Source organism: Schistocerca cancellata, chromosome 1, assembly GCF_023864275.1.
Source record: "Schistocerca cancellata isolate TAMUIC-IGC-003103 chromosome 1, iqSchCanc2.1, whole genome shotgun sequence".
Taxonomy (NCBI): Eukaryota; Metazoa; Arthropoda; class Insecta; order Orthoptera; family Acrididae; genus Schistocerca; species Schistocerca cancellata.
The window spans coordinates 1,010,254,811-1,010,279,502 of NC_064626.1; the positions used below are offsets into that span (position 1 = coordinate 1,010,254,811).

The 24,692-nt window shown below is 43.2% G+C and overlaps 1 protein-coding gene across 1 annotated transcript in view; it reads right to left on the minus strand.

Annotated features, from left to right (window-relative positions):
- LOC126121493 (lachesin-like) overlaps positions 1-24,692 on the minus strand; it is a 1,285,782-nt gene that overhangs the window by 13,612 nt on the left and 1,247,478 nt on the right. The gene's annotated exons all lie outside the window — the stretch shown is intronic.

Below are 24,692 nucleotides of genomic sequence, written 5' to 3' on the forward strand. Positions count from 1 at the left end.
ATTATTTTTGATGCAAGTAATTTACATAAAAAGTACTTGAAAAATCTGTGTAATTATTGTTGTTATTTGTACTCAATATAACGCTTTTCATCATGACCAAAGGCAAGACTTTCATGTTATTACTGATTATTACGAAAGTTTGTAAGCGTATTGTCATACCGCTGGCTTAGTTGTGGAGTATCTTTGCGGGCAGCCGCCCCTAGCGAGTCGAGCGCGGGACACGGTACTGTTATGTTGTGTAGTGTGTAGATCTGCATGTGAGAGGCTTTTGTTTTAGTATTCAGGTTGAAGTGTAGCTACAAGTGCTGTTACAGTAAAGTGATGAAATATGGAAGTGATTCAGAGCAAAGTGTGTCAAGAAGTAATGAAAAAACGAGCAGTGCCGTCGATAACGTATGTGTGTATCCTCTCGTTGCGTGTCGCACAGCATCGATCATCCGCACCGTGTTCGGTCTCCCAGAACGAACCAATGTGATTTAGTAAAAATTAGTTACCATAAAAGAATGCAGTCAAGTGCCAGTGTCTTGTAGCGAGCGTGAGAACGTGCGTTCGGTCATCTCGTTCCGCATCATCAACAATCAGCCGCGCCGCGACGGTTACGCGCACGCTCGTACAAGTGTGAACAGAGAACTGAAAAATTAGCTCTACGAACAGTGTTATATCATTACTAGTGTCAAGGAGGACTATTACCAGACATCTGTATGTGTGACGAGCGTAAGAGCTTTCGTTCGATCATTCGGCTTCCGCATCATCAACAATCACCCGCGTCGTGTCGGTTACGCGTACGCTCGTCTGAATGATATTGTGAACAGATAAACATCAAGATTGTTAATTGGGATGAACATTTACGATTTAGAGTGTAATCAGTGCAACCTGGGGTTTCCATATCGTCTCAGAATATAGATGTTCATATCAGACATAGAACAGTGTTGTGGTATAACGTTGAGTGGCTCCCCTAAACCCGTTTGCATATTACAATAGATAATTTCAGGCAAGCTAACAGCAGTGTGGGGCAGGACAATACGACCACCGCGGGATTATCAGGTACGCGGTGAGGACAGGGCGCACGGTCAAGAAAAGCAGAAACGACAACCAGTTTAAGGGTCCCTCCCCCACCCATTGTACCCCCGGGCGTGTTACAAGTTGTTTGTGAATAATACACTAAAGAGCCAAAGAAACTGGGACACCTGCCTAGTATTGTGTAGGGCCCCCCGCGAGCACGCAGAGATGCAGCAACACCACATGGTATGGACTCGACTAATGTCTGAAGTAGTGCTGGAGGGAACTGACACCATGAATCCAGCAGGGCTCCTCATAAATCCGTAAGAGTACGAGGGAGTCGAAATCTCTTCTGAACAGCATGTTGCAATACATCCCAGATATGCTCAATAATGTTCATGTCTGGGGAGACTGGTGTCGAGCGACAAGTGTTCCTGGAATGACTCTGTAGCAATTCTGAACGTGCGGGGTGTCGCATTCTCCTGCTGGAATTGCCCAAGTCTGTCGGACATAATAGGTGGAGGTGATCAGACAGGATTCTTACGTACGTGTCACCTGCCACAATCGTATCTAGACCTATTAGGGGTCCCATATCACTCCAACTACACACGCCCCACACCATTACAGATCCTCAATAACCCTGAACAGTCTCCAGCACACAGGCAGGGTCCATGGGTTCGTGAGATTGTTTCCATCCCTGTACACGTCCATCCGCTCGATACTATTTGAAACGAGACTCGTCCGACGAGGCAACATGTTTCCAGTCGTCTACAGTCCAATGTCGTTGTTGACGGGACCAGGCGAGGCATTAAGGTTTGTGTCGTGCAGTCATCCACGGTACACGAGTGATACTTCGTCTCCGAAAGACCATATGGACCATGTTTTGTTAAATGGTTCCCAAGCTAACGCACCGAGCACTGAAATCTGCAGCAATTTGCGGAAGGGTTGCACTTCTACGGGGTAATTTTCTCATTATTTTCACGTGAGAAGGGTATTGGGCGCTACGTTCTTTCACCCTCCAAAGCTGTTGGTTTCTTTATTACATTTCATTTAATGTTAAATACTGTTACAGCCGAGCCGGCCGCTGTGGCCGAGCGGTTCAGTCCGGAACCGCGCGACCGCTACGGTAGCAGGTTAGAATCCTGCCTCGGGCATGGTTGTGTGTGATGTCCTTATGTTAGTTAGGTTTAAGTAGTTCTAAGTCTAGGGGACTGATGACCTCAGATGATCAGTCCCATTGTGGTTAGAGCCATTTGAACACTTTTTTTTTCGTTACAGCTGACCTTAACTTTCTGTCGCACAATGTTGCATTACTTTTTCTTTTTTGTTTATAAACTTAAATTACTTTATGCCTTGCCACCTCTCAGGAGCGACGGACCTCACATAATAAAGATGCCTGGAAGTGAACGTTAGTGCTTCAATGGTTGAGAGCTGATTTTGAATGGATTATACGATTGGTTTCCTGATGGTCTCTATGTGCAGTTACTGCTGGAAATTCCTGTTCTTTGCCGGTATAGGTCCTTCAAGGATTAACTGTAGGCATCAAATTTTTAGGATTTGGAGCGGTGTGAGATTGCTGCCACAGATAATCAACCAGGAGAAGTAAACATATAAGATTGACGACAAGATCGTTTTTCGGTAGAGGTCTAGTTAGGCACACAAGTTCGGATGTTGGGCTGACAGCAGTGAAGCAGTTGCATTTTCCCTGTACATAATCCTTGGAGAAAGGTGTCCAGTTCAATATCACTTGCACGTATTTCATCTGATTTGACAAAGGGAATCCAATGTTTTTCAGTGTGAGACGATCATTGAGTCCGAGCTGACCGCTAGTAAAGGTAATGGTATGCGTCTTCTCCACATTCAGGGTAATTCAGTTGGCCGCTGACCACAACTAAACAAGTGTAAGCTGCTGTTGGAGACCCCATACCACTGAATCGGCTCTGCGGCTGCTGGTAATGATGACTGCATCGCCCGCGAATTGCACAAGAACGACTTGCGGAAGTAACGGCGTAAGACACTTATCGCATATGCAAGCAAAGCGAGGTAACGTCCGATAGATATGCAACGCTCTTAACGTACAGGTAACGCAGTTACGAACTTACCGATCAATGTTGCTGTAAAGCTACTGTGGTCTAAACTTGCTCATGGCAGTTTTACAACTCGAGTCCTTCTTCCAAAACACGAACAGTGCAATCTGTAGTCGTAGAATTTTGCACAAGAGAAATGACGGCGTAGTATCGAGAAACTGACAACGAGGGAGATACACAACAGTTTAGACATAGAGTACATTAACGAGCTTCCGAAATGTCTTCCCGGCCTTCGTGCCGACCGTAAAAAAAGTGCCGTAAATAAAGCCGCGCAGCGCTCTTCTGTCCGTGCGATCGCGAGGACCAGGCAGAGCGGGCTGCGCGGCCGGGACGGGTCGGTACTGCAGTTTACGGCAGCTTAAGAGCCCGTAACGCTGCCGCCCCACGTAAAGTTGCCGTATTAAAAAAACGTCCGGCTACCAGGAGCCAGGATGCGTATTTTCGCTGTTTCTGTAAAGCTGAAGTTAGTTTATCCTCATAAATTTCCAGCTGCAACTTGGACAGGACTATAGCGTCGCCATAAAAAATTGTACCGTTAGCGGCGGCAATGGAAATTACGTGCTCTGTTGCGCGTGCTGGAGTTCCCGAGCCGACAATCACGGAACGGCAGAGTTACACGATACGCGAGGTATTCGTGTTAACTCGCAAACTAACGTGTTCAACGGGACCACATGAGGGCGATTACAGCAGTACATTCACTGCAGAGTGGGTCAAGAAAATTACACTGCCAGAAGAAGAATTATAATACCCACTGAGAGTTTCCAAGTTTATTATAAATCAATACATACTGACTATCTCGGTTACGGCGAATGCCGCGCCGGCCGGAGTGGCCGAGCGGTTCTAGGCGCTACAGTCTGGAACCGCGCGGCCGCTTCGGTCGCAGGTTCGAATTCTGCCTCGGGCATGGATATGTGTGATGTCCTTAGGTTAGTTAGGTTTACGTAGTTCTAAGTTCTAGTGGACTGATGACCTCAGCAGTTAAGTCCCATAGTGCTCAGAGCCATTTTTTGACGAATGCCCCGATGGCTTTTTCGAGCATGTGCTCCGTCTCTAATGCTCTCGTTGTCAACGGGGCGTTAAACATCAATCTACTCCTCCTCCTCCTTTTCCGTATGGACTATCAACCTCTACATCAAAACTCCGTAAGCCACGTGATGGCGTGTGGTGGAGGATACATCATGTACCAATAACTAGCACAGCCTTTCCTGTTGCACTCGCGATTAGCTCGTAGGAAGAATGATTAGTAAAAACTTTCTAAAGCTAAGATCGCATAAACATTTCTCTATTTACAACGATCGGTTTCTACAGAATTTGCTGTCATCAGATCTTAAGAAATTTTTGTTATAAAACGTGTTCATTTTCAGTTGGAACCTCAGACTAAGTTGTCGTGTTGGTGGATAAAATACAGCACATTATATAACGGTCATAAACAAAACATTTAAAATTAAAAAGCACCTTGTGCGCTTTGCTGCGTCCATACGTGTAACACTCACAGATGATTATTAATCATAAAAAATCGCAGTGAAACGGATGAAAGTGAAAGCAAAAACGTTCTATAAACATGAGTCCGCAAATTACCCGCCACTTACTTCAGTGTGAAATATTTTCGCAGCTTGTACAAATATATTTAAAATTTTTACTTTTCAATTAAATCCCTTCGCCATTAGGGTCACATTTCACCGGTGGTCTGCCTTAACAAGAAATACAGTACTATTTCAGCGTTATATATGTTAGAATTTACTGTACACTCGTTCCCAGGGCCTGTTCGAAAACATTTTTCCACACATGGGACATCTCATTTGGCATTCCCCCCCTCTCATCTGTATCTCTCTCTGTCTCACCTTTTTCACTTCAACACTTTTACTCTTGTAAAATTTCGTTACTAACTGTGACACGCACTGCATACAAAGCTTGAACTTTCGCGCCCCTCACATCTCGGCGCCCCGAGCAGTCGCTACTTATTCTGTACTTCCTGTGTATAGATCTTATAGTTGTGGTGCCTATGGAGTCCCCTTAGTTTGGCGCCTCAAGCGGCAGCTTGTGTCACTGCCTTTACCTGTTACATGTAAATCGTTGTCCTTGCATTTGGATTCGATACAGGAATCGTCTATGCAGAATGTTATGAATACATTCAAATGGATAATTTTGCTAGCCCTGATATTACCACACGCCGCTCCAGTACTTCAATCTTCTCAAAGAAAGTTCTTCGCCCTTCACTTTTGAGATAATCTCAAGTAGAAAAATTCAGAGGTCCAGTGATTTTGGAATACAGGCCATGATCGAGCTATACATTATGGACAATATTGGCGCGTTTGACGTGGGTGTCCAATAATGTTGTAACGGCACAGGCCTGGCAAAGTGCTCGAAGCTGTAATGAGGACCAAGAGCAGCTATATGCCGACAAAGCATTGGTCCGTCCTCTGACTGCTGGTCAGTGCCCTACTGATTGCTGAAACCTGAAACATTTTGGGACGCATCAAACGTGACATTTGCTGCAGCATCACTGCAACAAACTCGCTTTGGCACTTATAAATCCTGGCCTTCCTGCCAGCTAGGTTATCGAACCGGCGAGCATTGAGTCTGGCACATCCAAGCCCACTATCCTGCGCTAGAGCAATCCCATACGTTCTGCAACGCTACTGCCAGATTTCAAGCTGCATAGGTCGAAATTTCAGCCCAATTAATGCGGACGTAACCGAAAAGTCATATACACTAGTAGTAATTATGGTAGTATTTCGTACAACAATCAGTGGCGACCTGGAATTAAAGACGGGCAGTTATCTCGCAAATGTCTGATTTGTAGACTCAAGCTCATTAGAAAAATTTTTCTTCTGTTGTCGTACATCACCACCTATGTCATTTTTCGCTATTAATTATGATTCGCTGTATAATTGTACTTTCAGAATATCCGTCGTGAAGGCCGTCCTAGATTTACAGCTAGTATAGACACGAACTGAACACCCCCGTACGTAGCTCACAATGGTTAAAAGCTATGTTTTCCACTTTGTTTGTTTCAATTCTGCTGAGTTGGCTAAAAGAGGATGTGGAAGTTATTAAGGTGACATCCAGCTAGGAGACGCCACAAATCGCGAAAGTGTATGCTCGAGTTACCGTCCAGCGTCACAAAGCGAAAGATATATCGTCATGTGTTTTGGAAACCATTACCATAAACGGAAAGTTTAAATGCGTCAAATATGTTTTTACATTGAACACGCTGATGATTTCTTAGAAAGCAATTGGATGGACTAAACAGAATCTTGAAATTCCTAAAACTATTATGTATTGTAAAGCGACAGTGGATAGGAGCGTACTGACAAAGCCATTTCCAACAGACAAGTCACAATGTTGTGCTGAACCACATACACAAAAAGTGCTTTACTGAGAACAATATACGGTGCTCACGACTGACGTGGTTTCCGAAAGCCTTGACTATATCCTGAAAGTCGGATGGCTGTTGTTGGGAGAGAAAAGTCACAACGCCAGTGCGCTAAAACATACTGAGCGAATGCGCATTTCCACAGTTTGAGCAACTACTGGCAACGTACACTGCCTGATGTTTATGATGCCCCACCCAGCCCCATAGCGCGAGCGTGCGATGTTCTTGCTGAAACTTTTGCAAGTAGTGGGTGGGACGAGAAGAGCCCTTAACTTGTCCACCTCGTTCGGCGAAATACTGTTACCTCAGTTTTTCTTATGAAATTACAGCAGGGAACAGGTTCGTGGATCTTTTAGCGTGGTGTGCAGTCAACAAAGCCTCAGACCCTGGATTATTAACCATATGAGAATTATCACTCGAGAGATCCTAAAGCGGACATGAAAATCCATGTTCAAATAAGCTTAAATTGTTGTTATAGAAACTTCAGATCTCTATTAATTATGCACGTGATTATTATGTCCATATCCTTATTAGTTTCGATCCTGGAGCACCAAGATGGAAGGATCTTATGTGGATTATAGTCTACAGCTCTGTTTCCACACTGCTTAACAGTCCAACAAGAACGTAACAATGTGCTCACCATTTTTTGAAATTACGTTTGAAGTATATCAAAGTACGAATACTACTTCATTTCCTAGTTGTCAGTGCATGACTGAAATGACTTGATATTATTCACTCTCCAACAACTGCATTTGATGCAGTGAGACACTTCAGGTAAATTATTTCATTGAATCTACATGCTCAGGATAGTAACGGAAAGACGTAGCGTTGTTGAAAAATATTCTTTCCAGAAATATGCCCATGTTCTTCTAGTGACGCATTTCTGTAATCTTTCTCAGTCTGACTATTTCATTTTTATTAATTTTACAATGTATTTCAGAATCTGACTTCTCTTTCAGGAAGGGATAACTGAACATATAACGTACTCTGTGTTTTTGCATATAATACTTTTAGTCTGTTTTACTGCTCGTTCACTGCATGACAAAAAAAAGTGAAACATTCAGAAAGGGAGAAGGAAAAGATTTTACATTTCATGGGTTTATAGGGTAAGTTACGCTATTGCAACGGTTATAAAATCGAAGCAAATTTACAAAGAACTTAACAATACGAGATCACTTATCATTACGACCTACCACCGCCTCTGCATTTTTCGGTTGGGGAGCGCGTCATATAGCCGTTGTATTCTCTCCATAGGCAAGCTGGCAAATAACTACTGTAAATGATCCTTCATACCCTCGATACTGACTCTGGGACAGATATGACTTCTGAGTGGTGCCATACATCTCCTATTTGGGACACATCTGGGGATCTTACTGGCCACAAAACTACCTCAACATCAAGTAGAGAGTTCATAGAGATACGTCCATATTTGAACATGCTTTGTCCTGTTGAAAAATGACAGCGCTATTCTGTCGCATAGGAGGTATCACATGAAGACCGTTGTGCTGTCATAATTTCCTCAGTCACTACCAGCTATGACCTGAAATCATACCCGATGGCTTCACACACCATGACATCAGCCGTAACACTTCTGTCCTTCTTCAGAATGTTGGACGAGTGGAGCCTCTCCCAAGGTTCCGGGCCTATTTGGCGAGGATCGTCATCCAACGTAGTGCAGTCTGCTATTTGACACTGAAAACAATACGACGCCATTCACCTGTATTCCACGGCTCCCAGGCGGTGCACCACTCAAGACGCTGCTGTTTGTGTTGTGGTGTTAACGGCTGTCTACGCATGGGACTGTAATTCCATAGTCTGGATGCTGCTCGTCTCCGACCAATGGCGCGGGACGATATAGGATGTTGCAGGGTTCGGTTCATTACTTGTTCATGGATGACAGCCGTGTACAGCAATGGCTTACGATGTACTTGGTGCAAATTACGGTCATTTCCCCTTATGGTGGTCAGTCACCGTTGTTCCCATGTAGTCCAATTACAGGTCACAATTACATGCAAATGACTCTCAAATCTGCGTATTGCACGATTCGACCAGCCGGCCAAATGCGGAATAAAAATGAGGCTCCTGTCAATCACTTTCGGCAGCTGGTAACGCTGTCTGACTTGAGATCGTGGCATCTCCGTGATCTTATGTGTGATCTGTCAACATCTGACAGTACGCAACCCCCCTTTCTATGGCCTACTACCAGGCCTAATAGGTAATCACAATCATCACTAGAGCACTATGGTGGGCGTTCACCTGTCAGTGAGGTTTCCGTCTCTAATCATGTACATATACGCCAGAGGTGCGTACGTGTATCATAACATACAGTTTGTAGAAGTGGAGTACGTGAATCAGAAGCTGAAGGACGGAAGGGAAACAGGAAAATTGGGTTTAACGTCTCGTCGAAATCTGTGTCATGAGAGACGGATCACAAGCTCGGATTGTGTCAAGGAAAGGGAAGGAAATCGGCCGTGCCTCCTCACTCCCGTCATTTGCCTGGAGATATTTAGGGAAATCACGGAAAACGAAGTCTGGATGGCCAGACGCGCATTTGATGATGATGATGTTTGGTTTGCGGGGCGCTCAAATGCGATGTCATCAGCGCCCGTACAAAGTCCCAATTTTTACACGGTCCATTTTTTTTACAATCTAGTCACTGTCACAAATGATGATGATGATGAAATGATGAGGACAACACCCAATACCAGGGCACAGAAAATCCCCAACCCGGCCGGGAATCGAACCCGGGACACCATGAACGCGCGTTTGAACCGTCGTCCTCCCGAATGCGAGTCCAGTTTGCTAACCACTGCGCCAACTCACTCAGTAATCACAAGCTGCGAAAAATGCATTAAAACACCACAACTGCAATAGATTGAGAGTGTGAATTGCCTTCAATCCATATATGGCCCAAAGGAAATTTTTGACACTTGGAAGGTGAAAATCTGTTATTTAAAAACAAGTTTTCCGATACAGAGTGTCATCTTCCTTTAATTTCTCCGTCCCGACAGGTTTTCCATGATCTGGACATGCCACAAGGTTGAAATGAAATGCCTCTGAGCACTATGGGACTTAACATCTGAGGTCATCAGTCCCCTAGAACTTAGAACTACTGAAACCTAACTAACCTAAGGACATCACACATATCCATGCCCGAGGCAGAATTCGAACCTGCGACCGTAGCGCACGACACAAGGGTTGCTATGCATTTCAAAAGTGAAATTTTTCGTTTCCTCCAAGTTCCAAAAAAAATCAATGAAAACAACAAAGAAACATAATAGTACAATGTATCTAATTTTTCTGCTTACTTACTAAAAGAGGATACTATATTGAGGGGAAAAGATAAAACACGGTGTAGTAGAGGGAACTTCTTAAAACAGTATTTGGGTCAAAATACAAATCAGAAGTATGTTGGGGGCGTGGAACATCGAGGACGTATGAAACACATACTAAACGTTTCGTGTCAAATGCAAATCTTGTTAAGAGTATTTCTGCACACCTGCAAGGAAACGCCCTCTAAGTGCCTGGGTAGTGAATTACAAATGAAACACAAAATTGTATTATCGTGCGTCCCTGCAACACCGTTTTAAGCAGAGATGATACCATATCTGGACGAGACGGCAATACAAACTGACGTAACATTCATACGTTAATATGATTGTCACTACTTATCAACAACTTGAAAATTAACCCGCAAAGGTTAAGTCTGTATTTTCTTTACTAGAATGAATTAATAACAGGGAAATGAACCGATGAAGTAGTCACTATTATTTCTTACCTCATAACTATAGTGGAAGTTACATGTAATTGTAAAGGAAAAAACTATATTTTCTTGCTGTGTTTTCAGGTTTATAGCTTATTTGTGATACTAATTATGGAAATTGAAATCATAAACTGCATGTCCAGTATTATAGTAGTACCTGAGCACAGATGTGTGAACACATAACATACGATACTGATCTGTATCTCTATAAAAATCAGTTCACAAAGTGCATGTAATACGCACATCTTCCTCTGTGTTTGTAAAGCAGAAGCTTCACTTTCAAATGTAGGAGCTACGCCAACATTCAGAGCTGTGCAGTTATGTAATATGCTCCGTAAAAGAGATGGACTTATGATACGGTTAGAAAGAAAAGCTGTAGTCATCTGAAAGATTGATTTGAACAGTGCATTCCTTTCATAGGTTAACCCTATAGGATGTGACATGTCTTTGCCTCTCTCCAACCAGCGAGTTTTCGGAAACTATCCAGTTCATGAATAAACGGTGTTTGCAGAAGCAGGCAGATGTATGTAATGAGGTAAGTGACATCTGTTCTTTTTGACCCTGCAGCCACTATGAATCCAGACACAAAGGAATGAGAGACATTAGCTGCCAGTGGGGATTGATTTATATCAATGGGGCAAGTTGAAAGTTTATACCAGACCGGGATTCGAGCCCAGGTGTTCTACCTACAAGGCAGATGCGGTTACCACTATTCCATCCGCACACAGTGGTCAGTCTCGATTGATAGTGGCTGCAGGCACTACATGTATTAAGGAGATGACGATCAATCATCCCTTCAGTGGAGATGCACACCAAACTTGAACTAGGCGAGATAACGCAAGTAAAGAGGCAGGAACACTACATCAGTAGTGTGTGGTGTAAGTTGAGAATCTGAGTCTGACGAGAGGCATGCTAGGGTAGTCCGCGGGGTCGTGGAGGCCACTGTGTCTGGATGGCGTGATAGACAGTGCTTTTGCCTAGTAGGCAGGAGACTCGGTTTCGACTTGCCCCTTTGATATAATTCAATGAAGCAGTTAATGTCTTTATTTCCTTCGTATCTTGATGTATGATACCTGCGTAGTGAAATAAATAAATTACACTTGTTATGAATCATATTAAAAGTATATTACCAATGGAGTCATCGGAATCATCAGTGCCGTCGCAACCGAAGGTGTTCCGTCATCGGTTCAAGAAAATTATTTGGTTGCATAAGTTTCACTGATTTCGGTTAGTATATCTCTTAAGAATCCTTCAGAAAGGCTTGTAATTCGTTGTCACTGCCAAACTGATCGGTGTAGACGACTTGATAAATCATTACGTCTAGTAAATGTTTCAGATTCTTAACGGGAACAAGGCGATTTCGTGTTTACTGAGAAATAAAAGAGGTTGTGGTCTTCAGTCCAGAGACTGGTTTGATGCAGCTCTCCATGCTACTCTATCCTGTGCAAGCTTCATCGCCGAGTAACTACTGCAACCTACGTCCTTCTGAATCTGCTTAGTGTATTCATCTCTTGGTCTCCCTCTATGATTTTTAGCCTCCACGTTTCCCTTCGTCACTAAATTGGTGATACCTTGATGCCGCAGAAAGTGTCCTACAAACCGATCTCTTCTTCTAGTCAATTTGTGCCACAAATTCCTCTTCTCCCCAATTCTATTCAGCACCTCTTCATTACTTGCGTGATCTACCCATCTAATCTTCAGCATTCTTCTGTATGCAACTTGTAATTCGTTGTCACTGCCAAACTGATCGGTGTACACGACTTGATAAATCACCACGTCGAGTAAATGTTTCAGATTCTTAACGGGAACAAGGCGATTTCGTGTTCACGAAGAAATAAAAGAAGTATGTAAAATCTTGCCATTTTTGCTTGAACTCATTCAATACTTTAGAGTATGTTAATTACTGTTACGATAGAACAACGTGTAAGGAGTCATGTGCAAGTGTTGGATGCAACCAATAACTGTGATACACTTTTATAATCTTCAGTGAGATGGATATTGTCGCCTGCAGAACCAAATGTAAAGTAAATTATCGTTTAGTAAGGAGAAATCTTGTTGTACCCCAGAAGACGAAATCTCTTTTTTGTCCTCACAGTTACCTCTGCACATCTAATATTCTCCTTTTAACTTCTTTCCTATTGTTTTTTATTTTATTGTGTTTGTTTATTTATTTGTCTGTAAGTAACAAAGGATGGTATTCCAGTCTGTTTTCAGGAGCCGAAGTCGAGAATGACTAAGTCATCAGTGTATCCATCTGTGTCACCAAATTAGCCATACCTCAAGACTTGTTTCTAGAGGCAGAGCGTCTGTTCGAGGTTTGCTACTCGTTTGTGGCAACCTTAAGTATTATACTGGCGTTGCAGCTACAGGTTGATCAGAATACAATAGACAGGCAAGCAACAATGGTGTCTCATTAGTGTCGTGATGTACTTGCATAGTAAAGCGGTACTCAACGTGATATTTTACTCAATAATTTTTAACTTCCTGACGGCTGTAATCCAGAACACTGTTAAGGAACGGTTTCTTAACTTAATTTAATAGCCGCGCGGAGTAGCCTCTCAGTCTGGGGCGCCTTGTCACGGCCTGCGCGGCTCCCCCCGTCGGAGGTTCGAGTCCTCCCTCGGGCATGGGTGTGTGTGTCTGTGTGTGTGTGTGTGTGTGTTGTCCTTAGCGTATGTTAGTTTGAGTTACTTTAAGTAGTGCGTAAGCTTAGGGATCGATGACCTCAGCAGTTTGGTTCATAAGACCTTACCAGAAATTTCCAAAATTTTCTTAATTTAAAATAAATTATAGTATTGACTTTTCACCTTCTGTGTGGATAACAGCTGAATTTATTTCAACAGTTACACTCTTTATGATGCAAAAATTAACAGAAATGTCCGTTGAAAATATACTCTTCTGGTCAAAACAAGAACAGCATTGACTGGCGACTCCATGTTGTCTTGTGCACTACGACCAGATAACAGGTATACTTGAAAAAAGAGACAGCATTGGTCGTGTATTTTTTACTATCGCAAAATCGATTTTCTGTCACTGAGTGATCATCTTCAGTGCTATATTGTATAACTTAAATTAGGATGCACTGTTGTCACTAAGCTTACGGCAATCACATAGACTGAGCTCTATGATCACATAGACTGAGCTCAGTCTATGTGATTGCCGTAAGCTTAGTGACAACAGTGCATCCTAATTTAAGTTATACAATATAGCACTGAAGATGGTCACTCAGTGACAGAAAATCGATTTTGCGATAGTAAAAAATATACGACCAATGCTGTCTCTTTTTTCAAGAACAGCATTTCTAGGATTGAAAGTAGGGATGGTTACGGAATGCCCAGGAAGAATTTACTGAATCGATCGATATTTGTTTCGAATGAATTGTTTTTGGATTTTTAAGTCGATAGGGAGCAGATTGAAGACATTTCATCTCTAGAAGCGGAGTGCGGGGTGGTAGAAGAGTTTAATAATGGTTAAACGAGAGATGCTAAAAATATACCGGTAACTCGTTTCTTCCCTGGTGAAGAGTAGTAATTTTCTACAGTGAATAACTAGACAATGAAAGAAGCAAATAATCCCAATAAATATACGTCTAGAATCCAGTCGTTTCCTCGATACGACGCATTACGACTGAGTTCGTTAATATCTTATAACAAACTCCCTGATGATCCAAAGAGCAGGTATCGACTTGAGAAACAACACATTGCAACAAGTTTTCCATCTGACTGCCGTTCATTTGAAGACACGTTTCAGCGTGACTGCTCATCGTTACCCGTACAGGTTCAAACATTCCCACGGGTGTTCAGGATGCTTTTGCGACGTACGCAAAATGTGCTTCTGGAGTTCATCGAAACTATCAACAGGATTGGAATACACAAAAGCCCTTATATATATCCCCACACAAGACCTAAGCAGCTCGTCAGGGGATCTACGACGCCATCGTAGTAACGAGCCACGACCGACACACTTGTTGTTGAAGATTCGTGTTTCGTATTCGCAAACAGCCACAGGAAACTATGATTGCACCACACATTCATTCTTTCACATTATCGAAATAGTGGATTACCTTGCGCAGAAGGCAATACAGGTAAACACTGGCAGTGAGTAGGTCAGGTAACCAAACTTGCGATATAGGGAAAATCATTGGTTTCTGTATCTGTGTACATTTCCCTGTTTCATTGTCCTCCATAACTTATAATAATTAAACAGCCTGTATAATGATCATTGAATATTTGTGGCAGACAGGGATTCCAACACAGATTTCTTTCTTATCGCGAGCTGTCGCCTTCAACATTAGTCTAACTGGGCACACCTCAAGATATGCCACATAGATATACCACAGCTCCATAACATAACAATGCTGGAAATGGAGAGTTTATTGTATGTATTTGCAGTTTATAGTTATGGAAATCAGTGGTCGGGTTTTAATGCGGAAACCGTTATAAAATTAAGAGTTTTGCAATGAGGAGTGATGAGATCCTTCTTCGCAAATACCAGCAGAGACAGAAAAAAAAACGAAAAAAATGGATAAGAGACAACTTCAGGGCAATCATGAAGATGAAATGGAGGTGGAAAGGACAGCAGGCATTGCATACTAATACATTTAGACCTGAGAACGTAAAAAAAAACATTGTGACTGTTGTTGTGGTCTCCAGTTCCAAATTTGGAGTGATGCGGCTCTCGACACTAGTCTATCCTGTGCAAGCTTCTCCATCTCTGAGTAACTACTGCATCCTTCGTCCATTTGAACCTGTACACTGTATTAATATCCCGAACTCCTCCTCAAATTTTACCGCCCATACTTCCCAACATCACCAAACTGACGATTCCTTGATAACTTATAACCGAAAAGTTCCTTTAGTGGAGATTCATAGAAATTTACTTCGTCCCCGGTTAGTTAGTTAATCAGTTACATCGAAATGATCTGCAACGAGTTAGCTTACTGGATATGTATACTTGATCAGTATTAACGTTAATGAATTTATTTTTATAGTCCTTTCTTTAATATAAATTTGTCCATGGAAAAGAAGACGTTTTCCAAGAGAAATGGTTTTAAGTTAGTTTTATAACTTGCTTTGCTACCTGTCAGTCATTTTATATTATTACAAAATGATCAGAACATTTTATTACTGCATGTTGAACACTGCCAACTTTAATAATGGGTAACAGAGATCAGTGTTTCCTCCACTGTTGTAGGAATGGACATCAATGTTCTTCTCAAATTGTGTGTTTCATCAGCGAATACATGTAGTGCGATGGTGCAGTTAAAGTGCCCAACTTCTTGAAAAGGTACCTACATGATGAAGTTGTGTCAACACGCTTTTAATCAGCCCTTTTGTTCCAAGTGATGAGTTGTCACAGAAAATTAAACCATATGATGTTATTGAGTGGAAACATGCAAAATATGTCAGAAGGTCGAATCGTTTGTTTCCAAGACCAGCAATTGTACGAAGAGCAAAAGTAAGTGGACTTAATTGTTTGAGCTCAATCGTATGCTTGTTCCAGTTGAATTTGTCATCAATACGTGTACCTGAAAGTTTGGAGAATTCTGACCTGTTTATTGACTCCTGTTCATGAGCTACATGAAGCGATGGTATGACTATTTGCTGTACAGATCTGATGATACATTGTTTTTCTCAAAATTTAGCGAGGGATCATTTCCGTTTCAGTACTTCCTCATTAGTTACTCGACCTAACCCCATCTGAACATCAGCATTATTCTGTACTGCCATCTTTCCGAAGCCTCTGAAATGCATATCGTCCACGTTTCACTTCCCTACAAGAGCACATTCTAAACAAATACCTTCAAAAAGACTTTATAATATTTAAATTTTGGTACGATATTAACAAATTCCCATTTTTCAGAAATTCTTTTCATTTTATTGCCAGTCTGCAAGTTATGGTCTCTCTTTGTTGGTCATCATCAGTCATTTTGCTACTCAAATGACAAAATCATGCACTACTTTCAGCGTCTTATTTCCTAATGTAACCCTATCAGCTTCATTTGATTTAATTCAACTACATTCCATTACTTGTTTCGTTTTTTGTCGTTTGGTCGTTTTTTATTTCACGAAATGTGTAGTGTCGCAAGTCAAAGTGAAGGTAGACCAAAAACATGAACGCCACATGCAAAAATATCTGAATGTCGACAACACTCCCAATGTACGTGGAAATCAGATAAAATCCAACCATTAACGTTAGAAATGAATGAAACGACACGCGTGTAGTAAAATAAATAAGCATTTTTAATATTTTCTAAAACTGTTTGAAACACCTTAAATACTTGTACAGTAGCTACGGACGCTGCTGCCACACAATTGAAGACATTAACGGTGTGTAATACAGCGTCTTTCGCTCTGCGCCTCTCCTTTTGCGTGCAGTTTCCTCCTCGAGTAACTATGTCATTTCAGTAGGGCGGCACGCGACCGGAATGTCCGTATCGGCGGGAGTTAATTTCGCATACAATCACGGGCAGGGGTGCGCTGTTTAAGCCTGTCACGCAGATTGATTCCCCCCAACATTAGGGCCGCGGCGTGGCGTGCGTCCCGTCTGGTTTGTTTGGTCGCCGCGCCACGCCGCGTCGGTCGATAGCAGTGGCGTGCAACGGGGGCGTTACGGCCGGCCGCCGGGTCCTCCACTTCGACAGCTGCGGCCACGGAAGAGGAGAGTCCCCCAGAGAACAATCGCTAACACACACACCATGGGGATGGCGGTGCAAGATTGGGCTACTTGTCGTCGCAGTTACAGCTAAGGTTCAGGCGCGGTATTAAAATTAAGTATATGAAAGAGAAAATTCGCTGATGAGAATGTCATTATCAGTACGAATGAACCTGTTGCATGAATAGTCTGATGCCCATAGAATATGGACTAAGAACAAGCTGTTACATAAAATATACCGGGTGATCAAAAAGTCCGTATACATTTGAAAACTGAATAAATCACTGAATAATGTAGATAGAGAGGTAAAAATTGGCACACGTGCTTGGAATGACATGGGGTTTTATTAGAACCAAAAAAAAACACAAAACTTCAAAAAAGTCCGACAGATGGCGCTTCATCTGATCAGAATAGCAATAATTACCATAACAAAGTAAGACAATGCAAAGGTGATGTTATTTACAGGAAATGCTCAATATGTCCACCATCATTCCTCAACAATAACTGTAGTCGAGGAGTAACGTTGTGAACAGCACTGTAAAGCATGTCCGGAGTTATGGTGAGGCACTGGCATCGGATTTTGTCTTTCAGCATCCCTAGAGATGTCGGTCGATCACGATACACTTGCGACTTCAGGTAACCCGAAAGCCAATAATCGCACGGACAGAGATCTGGGGACCTGGGAGGCCAAGCATGACGAAAGTGGCGGCTGGGCACACGATCATCACCAAACGACGCGCGCACGAGATCTTTCACGCGTCTAGCAATATGGGGCGGAGCGCCATCCTGCATAAACATCGTACGCTCCAGCAGGTGTTTATCAGCCAGGCTGGGGATGATGCGATTCTGTAACATATCGGCGTACCTCTCAGCCGTCACGGTAGCAGTTACAAAACCAGAATCACGCATTTCCTCGAAGAAAAAAGGCCCGATAACGGTAGATGTGGTAAATCCAACCCTTACCGTGACTCTCTCGTCGTGCAATGGAGTTTCCACGACAGTTCTAGGATTTTCGGTAGCCCAAATTCTGCAGTTGTAGGCGTTGACAGACCCTCGGATCGTGAAATGAGCTTCGTCGGTCCACAACACGTTACTCAACCAATCGTCATCTTCCGCCATCTTTTGAAACGCCCACACCGCAAATGACCTCCGCTTCACTAAATAGCCAGGTAATAGTTCATGATGCCGATGGATTTTGTATTGATATTATCGGAGGGTACGCCTAAGTGCCAACCAAACAGTGGTGTATGGAATGCCGGTGCGACGTGCGACTGCACGAGCGTTAACGTCCCCGTGCATATACGAACCCACTACAGTCTCCAGGCCGGCCAGTGTGGCCACGCGGTTAAAGGCGCTTTAGTCTGGAACCGCGCGACCGCTACAGTCGCTAGTTCGAATCCTGCCTCGGGCATGGATGTGTGTGATGTCCTTAGGTTAGTTAGTTTTAAGTAGTTCTAAGTTCTAGGGGACTGATGACCTCAGATGTTAAGTCCCATAGTGCTCAGAGCCATTTTTACAGTCTCCATTTCTTCCTGAACTGTCTCAGAAGCATTACGCCTTGTGCTCGGTCGGCCACTACGGCGTCTATCGTCTAAACAAACCGTGGCTTCGAACTTCGAAATCATTCTCGCCACAGGTGCATTTGTCAACGGACCTTTACCCGTTCGAATCCCCTTTCTATGGCGGTAGGATCGTAACGCTGAACTAACACATCCCCCATTCTGATAATACAGCTTCACTAAAAGCCCCTTTTCAGGTAACGTCAACATGCTGCGACTGCTGGCGCATCTGATTCTCTCTCTCATTACAGCTCCTTTTATACACGATTGTCATGCGCAGTCACTGACGTTTCGCTGTCCAGCGCCATCTGTCGGACATTTTGTGAACTTTTTTGTTGTTGTTCTAATGAAACCCCATGTCATTCCAAGCATGTGTGTCAATTTTTACCGCTCTATCTACATTATTCAAATGGCTCTGAGCACTATGGGACTCAACATCTTAGGTCATAAGTCCCCTAGAACTTAGAACTACTTAAACCTAACTAACCTAAGGACATCACACACACCCATGCCCGAGGCAGGATTCGAACCTGCGACCGTAGCAGTCCCGCGGTTCCGGACTGCAGCGCCAGAACCGCTATATCTACATTATTCCGTGGTTTATTAAGTTTTCAAATGTATACTGACTTTTTGATCACCCGGTACGTATTATGCGTAAATGTAAAATTTTCTCACTCTTCAGTCAGCACCAAAACAAGGCAAGTGAGATCAATGACCCGTGTCGTAGTCAGACTGACAAACGGGCAGAAAGCCGACACTGCAAATAGCAGAGCGAATCAAGAAGACATTACCTCACTTCGCACGAGCAAGAAGACTGAATCGTAAACTCAGGAACATGACCTCAGCAAGGAGGGGACGTAGTGTCATTTTTACAGCGCAGCCTGATTCCGAAAAAGAGATTAAAATTTCACGATAACATCTGTCAGCCTGCTGATATGGAGGGACGACAATAAGCTTATGCTCTAAAAGCCATTCTTGTGAAACTGAGGGGCAATGAAGACCTCTGATGGGCGAAGGAACGTAGGTCAGTTTCGACCATCGCCGGTCAAGCATAGCGTCATTGTCTCCCACGAAAAATAATGAATACGCGGGCTTCTGAGCCGTTATAGTATTACGTTGCAAAGCACCAGCTCTGAGGCCCAATCTGTGACGTGCTGTTAACGTTCGTTAAGATGATTTTCGCCCTCGAAACTGCTACCTGTCCGGTCTGCTGTACTTAGTCGCTGTCAGCTGCCGACTTTTCCACTACTGATGAGAAACTTCTACCTACGGCTTGCCGAGACAAACTGATGGTGTACGGCGCACCTGTTACAGCATTAAGGAGGTGTGGTAACCGCTTCCGTTACCGACTAACACAAGCAGTCATCGACATCTCTGGCCTTCCTTGGTAGAAGGGTTATGCTGCTGTTCATACACAGCTACTGAGAGATTGAGCACACCCGTTAGAAATCCACGAGGTGCTCTGGCAATAAGCAAACGCTATCTTGAGCAGCAATGCCTGCTGTAAGGGCTACACCGGCCACCAGCGACACCCGCCCGTCCGATACCATGTTTACGGCAACGGACGCCGGAAGGACAAATGGTTCAAATGGCTCTGAGCACTATGGGATTTCACATCTGAGGTCATCAGTCCCCTAGACTTAGAACTACTTAAACCTAACTAACCTAAGGAGGCAGGATTGGAACCTGCGACCGTAGCAGCAGCGCGGCTCCAGACTGAAGCGCCTAGAACCGGAAGGACAACACCATCCAAAGACTGCTGACACGGCGTCAGCACACTCAGAGGCAGTGAGACGCACCACCGTTCTCCTGGGCGGAGCATAGAGAAAATTACACTGTTGTAAACTTTAATGAAATAAGTTCTTGTTCCTTTGTTGTATCTTTATCGTTCAGCGACGCAACCGATCTTTTCCGCCACACTCCACACTTTGTCATCCCCATAACAGTGCAGGTCTCAATCCTGGCCCCTACAAAACTGAACAGAAATGAAGATAACGACGAATAGGTGAAGGTATTCTGTTGCCTTCGAAGCAATTTGACTGGCGAAGCAAGGACGACATAAGAAGCAGATAACCACAGGTGAAGAAGACATTCCTCACTAAAAATGGTTCAAATGGCTCTGAGCACTATGGGACTTAACAGCTATGGTCATCAGTCCCCTAGAACTTAGAACTACTTAAACCTAACTAACGTAAGGACATCACACAACAACCGGTCATCACGAGGCAGAGAAAATCCCCGTCACTAAAAGAAACCTTCTACTATATAACATTGGCATTCATTTGCGGAAAATTTTGGGGAATTGTAGCCCATCTACGAAGGAAACCAGATGTAAAACACTACTGTGACCTATTCTTGAGTACTAGTAGGATCCATTCTTAAGTACTAGTAGGAGTTTTCGATCGTTTGGGATCCCCCCCTCATCCGAAGGCATCGAAGCAATCCAAAGGAATACATTCGATCAACACGCGAGTATTATGGAGATGCTGTGTGAACTCAAGTGAGAATCCATGGAAAGAGGACGACGTTCTTGTCACAGAACATTGTTGAGAAAATTTTGAGAACTGGCATTTGGAGCTGACTGCCGCCAACGTACGTTTCGCGCAAGGACAACGAAGAGAAACTAGGGCTCCGAAGGAAGCGTATAGTCAGTCTTCTCCCACGCCCTACCTGCGAGTCGAACAGAAGGGAAAGTGACTGGTAGTGGTACAGTGTACCCTCCGGCATACGGTGGTCTGGAGAGTATGTATATAGATGTACGGTACAACATTGTATGGGAGTGAGTAATGAGCTCTGAGAAAACCGGACTAACTCAGAATGAAAGTGTCTGAGATGTGGTGCTAGAGGAAGATGCTAAAAATTGAGCGAGCAAATACAGTAAGAGGAGATATAAAAACTTTAAAATACGAGAACTATCGTTCATTTTTTTTTACTGCCTGATGCATTCAAATTTCTTATAATAACAGATACCGAAAAATGGATAAGAAAGTTGCTGGCGTTATATTTTAGTTTTCCTTTAGATAAATTAAAAGAAACAGAAAGACCAATCGATAACGGAGGCAAGGCAAACCAGAATATATTAGTATCATCTGTCGTCCTAACAAAAGCATTGTAAAACGTAAAATGGTGCAAAACATGTTAGAAAAATGGGTATAGGGTTTGCGAAAAGACAGGTACTTTACAGTATTACAACAGCCTAGAGGGTGGAATAAGAATAGGTTACGAAAAGAGACGTGCTTCGATTACAAAGAGTGTAAGAGAAGGGCGCACTCTTTCTTCGCTGCTTTTTAAATCTGTCTATCGAAGAAGCAGTGACGGAAATAAAAAAAGAATGGGAATTATGATTCGAAATCAAGATGAAGTGATATCAGTAATAAAGTTCGCTGATGACATTGCTGCCTCCAGTGACACTAAGGAAAATTAGAGGGTCTGTTGAATTTAATGACGATTGTAATGAGCACAGAGTATGAAACTGAGATTGAACCAAAGAAAAATATAAGCAATGAGCAGCATAAAATGTGGGATTAGCGATAGACTTATCAAGGTAATGGGACTACGTACTAAAGGAAATGAATAATTTCTGCTACCCTGGAAGCAAAATGCATTACTAACGAAGGAAGGTAGCACAGGCAAGGTCGTCAAGAAGCCATATGCCTTCCTTCATTTTAAAAAGAAATTCCTAAGAGTGAACGTCTGGAGCACAGAATTGAATGGAAGTAGATCAAGGGCTGTTAGAAAAGCGGAAAATAAAGGAATTGAAACGTTCCAAATATTGTGTTACAAATGGATACTGAATATTAAGTGTAGTAATGAAATGGCAAATGAAACGGTTCTCCATAAAATTCAGCAACGAGTATGTATTAAACAGCGACATGACGATAGGAGAAGTACAAAGACATCAGGGAGTAATTGTGTGGTACTATAGGGAGCCCTAGATAGCTAAAACAGAGATTGGAATACGTTCAATACACACTGAAACGCCAAAGAAACTGGTATAGACATGCGTATTCAAATGTATCTATGTAAACACGCAAAATACGGCGCACTTGTTACGTCGATTACTGCTGCTACAATGGCAGGTTATCAAGATTTAAGTGAGTTTGAAAGTGGTGTTATAGTCTGCGCACGACTGATGGGACACTTAACCTTCGAGGTAGTGATGAAGTGGGCATTTTTCCGCACGACCATTTCACGAGTGTACCGTTTATATTATGAATCCGGTAATACATCATATCTCCAACATCTCTGCGGCCGGCAAAAGATACTGCTAGAACGCGACCAACGACGACTGAAGAGAATCGTTCAAAGTGACAGAAGTGCAGCCCTTCCGCAAATTTCTGCAGATTTCAAAACTGGGCCATCAACAAGTGTCAACGTGCGAACCATACAATAAAACATCATCGGTATTGGCTTTCGCAGCGGAAGGCCTACTCGTGTATCCTTGAAGACTGCGCGACACAAAGTTTTACGCCTTGAATGGGGCCGCCAAAACTTGACGCTTGATGACGGGAAACGTGTTATCTGGTCGGACGAATCTTTTCAAATTGTATTGGACGGATAGATTTGTACGGGTATGGAGACAACCTCACGAATACATGGGCGCTGCATGTCGGCACTGAACTGCAGAAGCTGGTGGAGACTGTGTAATGATGTGGGGCGTGTGCAGTTGGAGTGATATGGGACCCTTGATAAGTCTAGATAAGACTCTGACAGATGACACGTGCGTAAGCATCCTGTCTGATCACCTGCATCCATTCCTGTCCATTGTGCATTTGTACGGACTTGGGCAATTCTAGGAGGACAATGCGACACCCCACAAGTGCAGAATTGCTACAGAGAGGCTTCAGGAACGCTTGTCTGAATTTAAATACTTCCACTGGCCACTTAAGTCCCCAGACATGAACATTATTGAGCATATCTGGGATGCCTTGCAACGTGCTGTTCAGAAGAGTTCTCCACCCCCTCACACACTTACGGATTGATGGACAGCCCGGCAAGATTCATGATGTCAGTTCCCTCCAGCACTTTTTGCAGACATTAGTTGAGTTCATGCCACGTCGTGTTGCGGCACTTCTACGTTCTCACGGTGGCCCTACACGATATTAGGCAGGTGCACCTGTTTCTTTGGGTCTTCAGTGTGTAATTAGGAACGTTGGCTGTGACTGCTACTCTTGAATGAAGAGTTTGGGACTGGACAGGAAGTTGTAAATGGCAACGTCGGACAAGGCAGAAGACGATGGACACACCCAGTGTGTTCTTTGTGTTCTTAATGTTTTAGGTGGGTCTAGAGAGGTGACTGACACGTTAGACTAGAGAAGAACATTACCAAAATCAACATGACGTAAACAAAAGTGTGCTAAGAGTGATGGCGCAAGAATACGGGTACAGAGATCGATATCTTGTTCAGTAACATCACCGTGAGCCATTTGTATCAACTGCTGGATAAAGCCTCCCACAAGTCCTATTAATGGTGAAAGTCGTTTGGGACATTTGCAACTTTCGTTACTGAAAATTTTTGGCATATTACTACTTCACAGGTACACTGAAAAGGCATATTGTGTACAGGACTATAGATACATACATGCATAACTTCCTTTAGCAAACTCAGTAAGACGGTTTGATGACTCTCTCTGAATTTCCTGGCCGAAGTGGCCGTGCGGTTAAAGGCGCTGCAGTCTGGAACCGCAAGACCGCTACGGTCGCAGGTTCGAATCCTGCCTCGGGCATGGATGTTTGTGATGTTCTTAGGTTAGTTAGGTTTAACTAGTTCTAAGTTCTAGGGGACCTCAGCAGTTGAGTCCCATAGTGCTCAGAGCCATTTCTCTGAATTTCCGGTTCCGTGGGCTCGAATGGGACACTGCGGTTTGGTAAGATGTTATATGGTTGTGTAAAATTTTAGTACAGGTAAAATCAGAGCCTGCTGGTCACTCGCAGATATTGTGCTGATAATGCTTACCTACTTTCTCATTCGTAGTGAGAGGCGTTGAGTGTAAGTTTCACCGTATTTTCAGTTTTAGAGCGTGTTTTCCATGCTGAGGTGTTACACTTACGGCTTTATAAATTGGTTGACCTTCGATGCACGGTACAGGATCCTTTCATTCGAATAGTAAGCCATTTAAAATCCTTCCAATACAATGATGTTCTTTCAATATTTTTCGAGATATATCGATTTTCTTCTGTTCCATTACTTCACGTCAGGTTGCATTTTGTACTACATGCTTTTTACATAAATGTTGCTTGTGCCATAGTGCCTT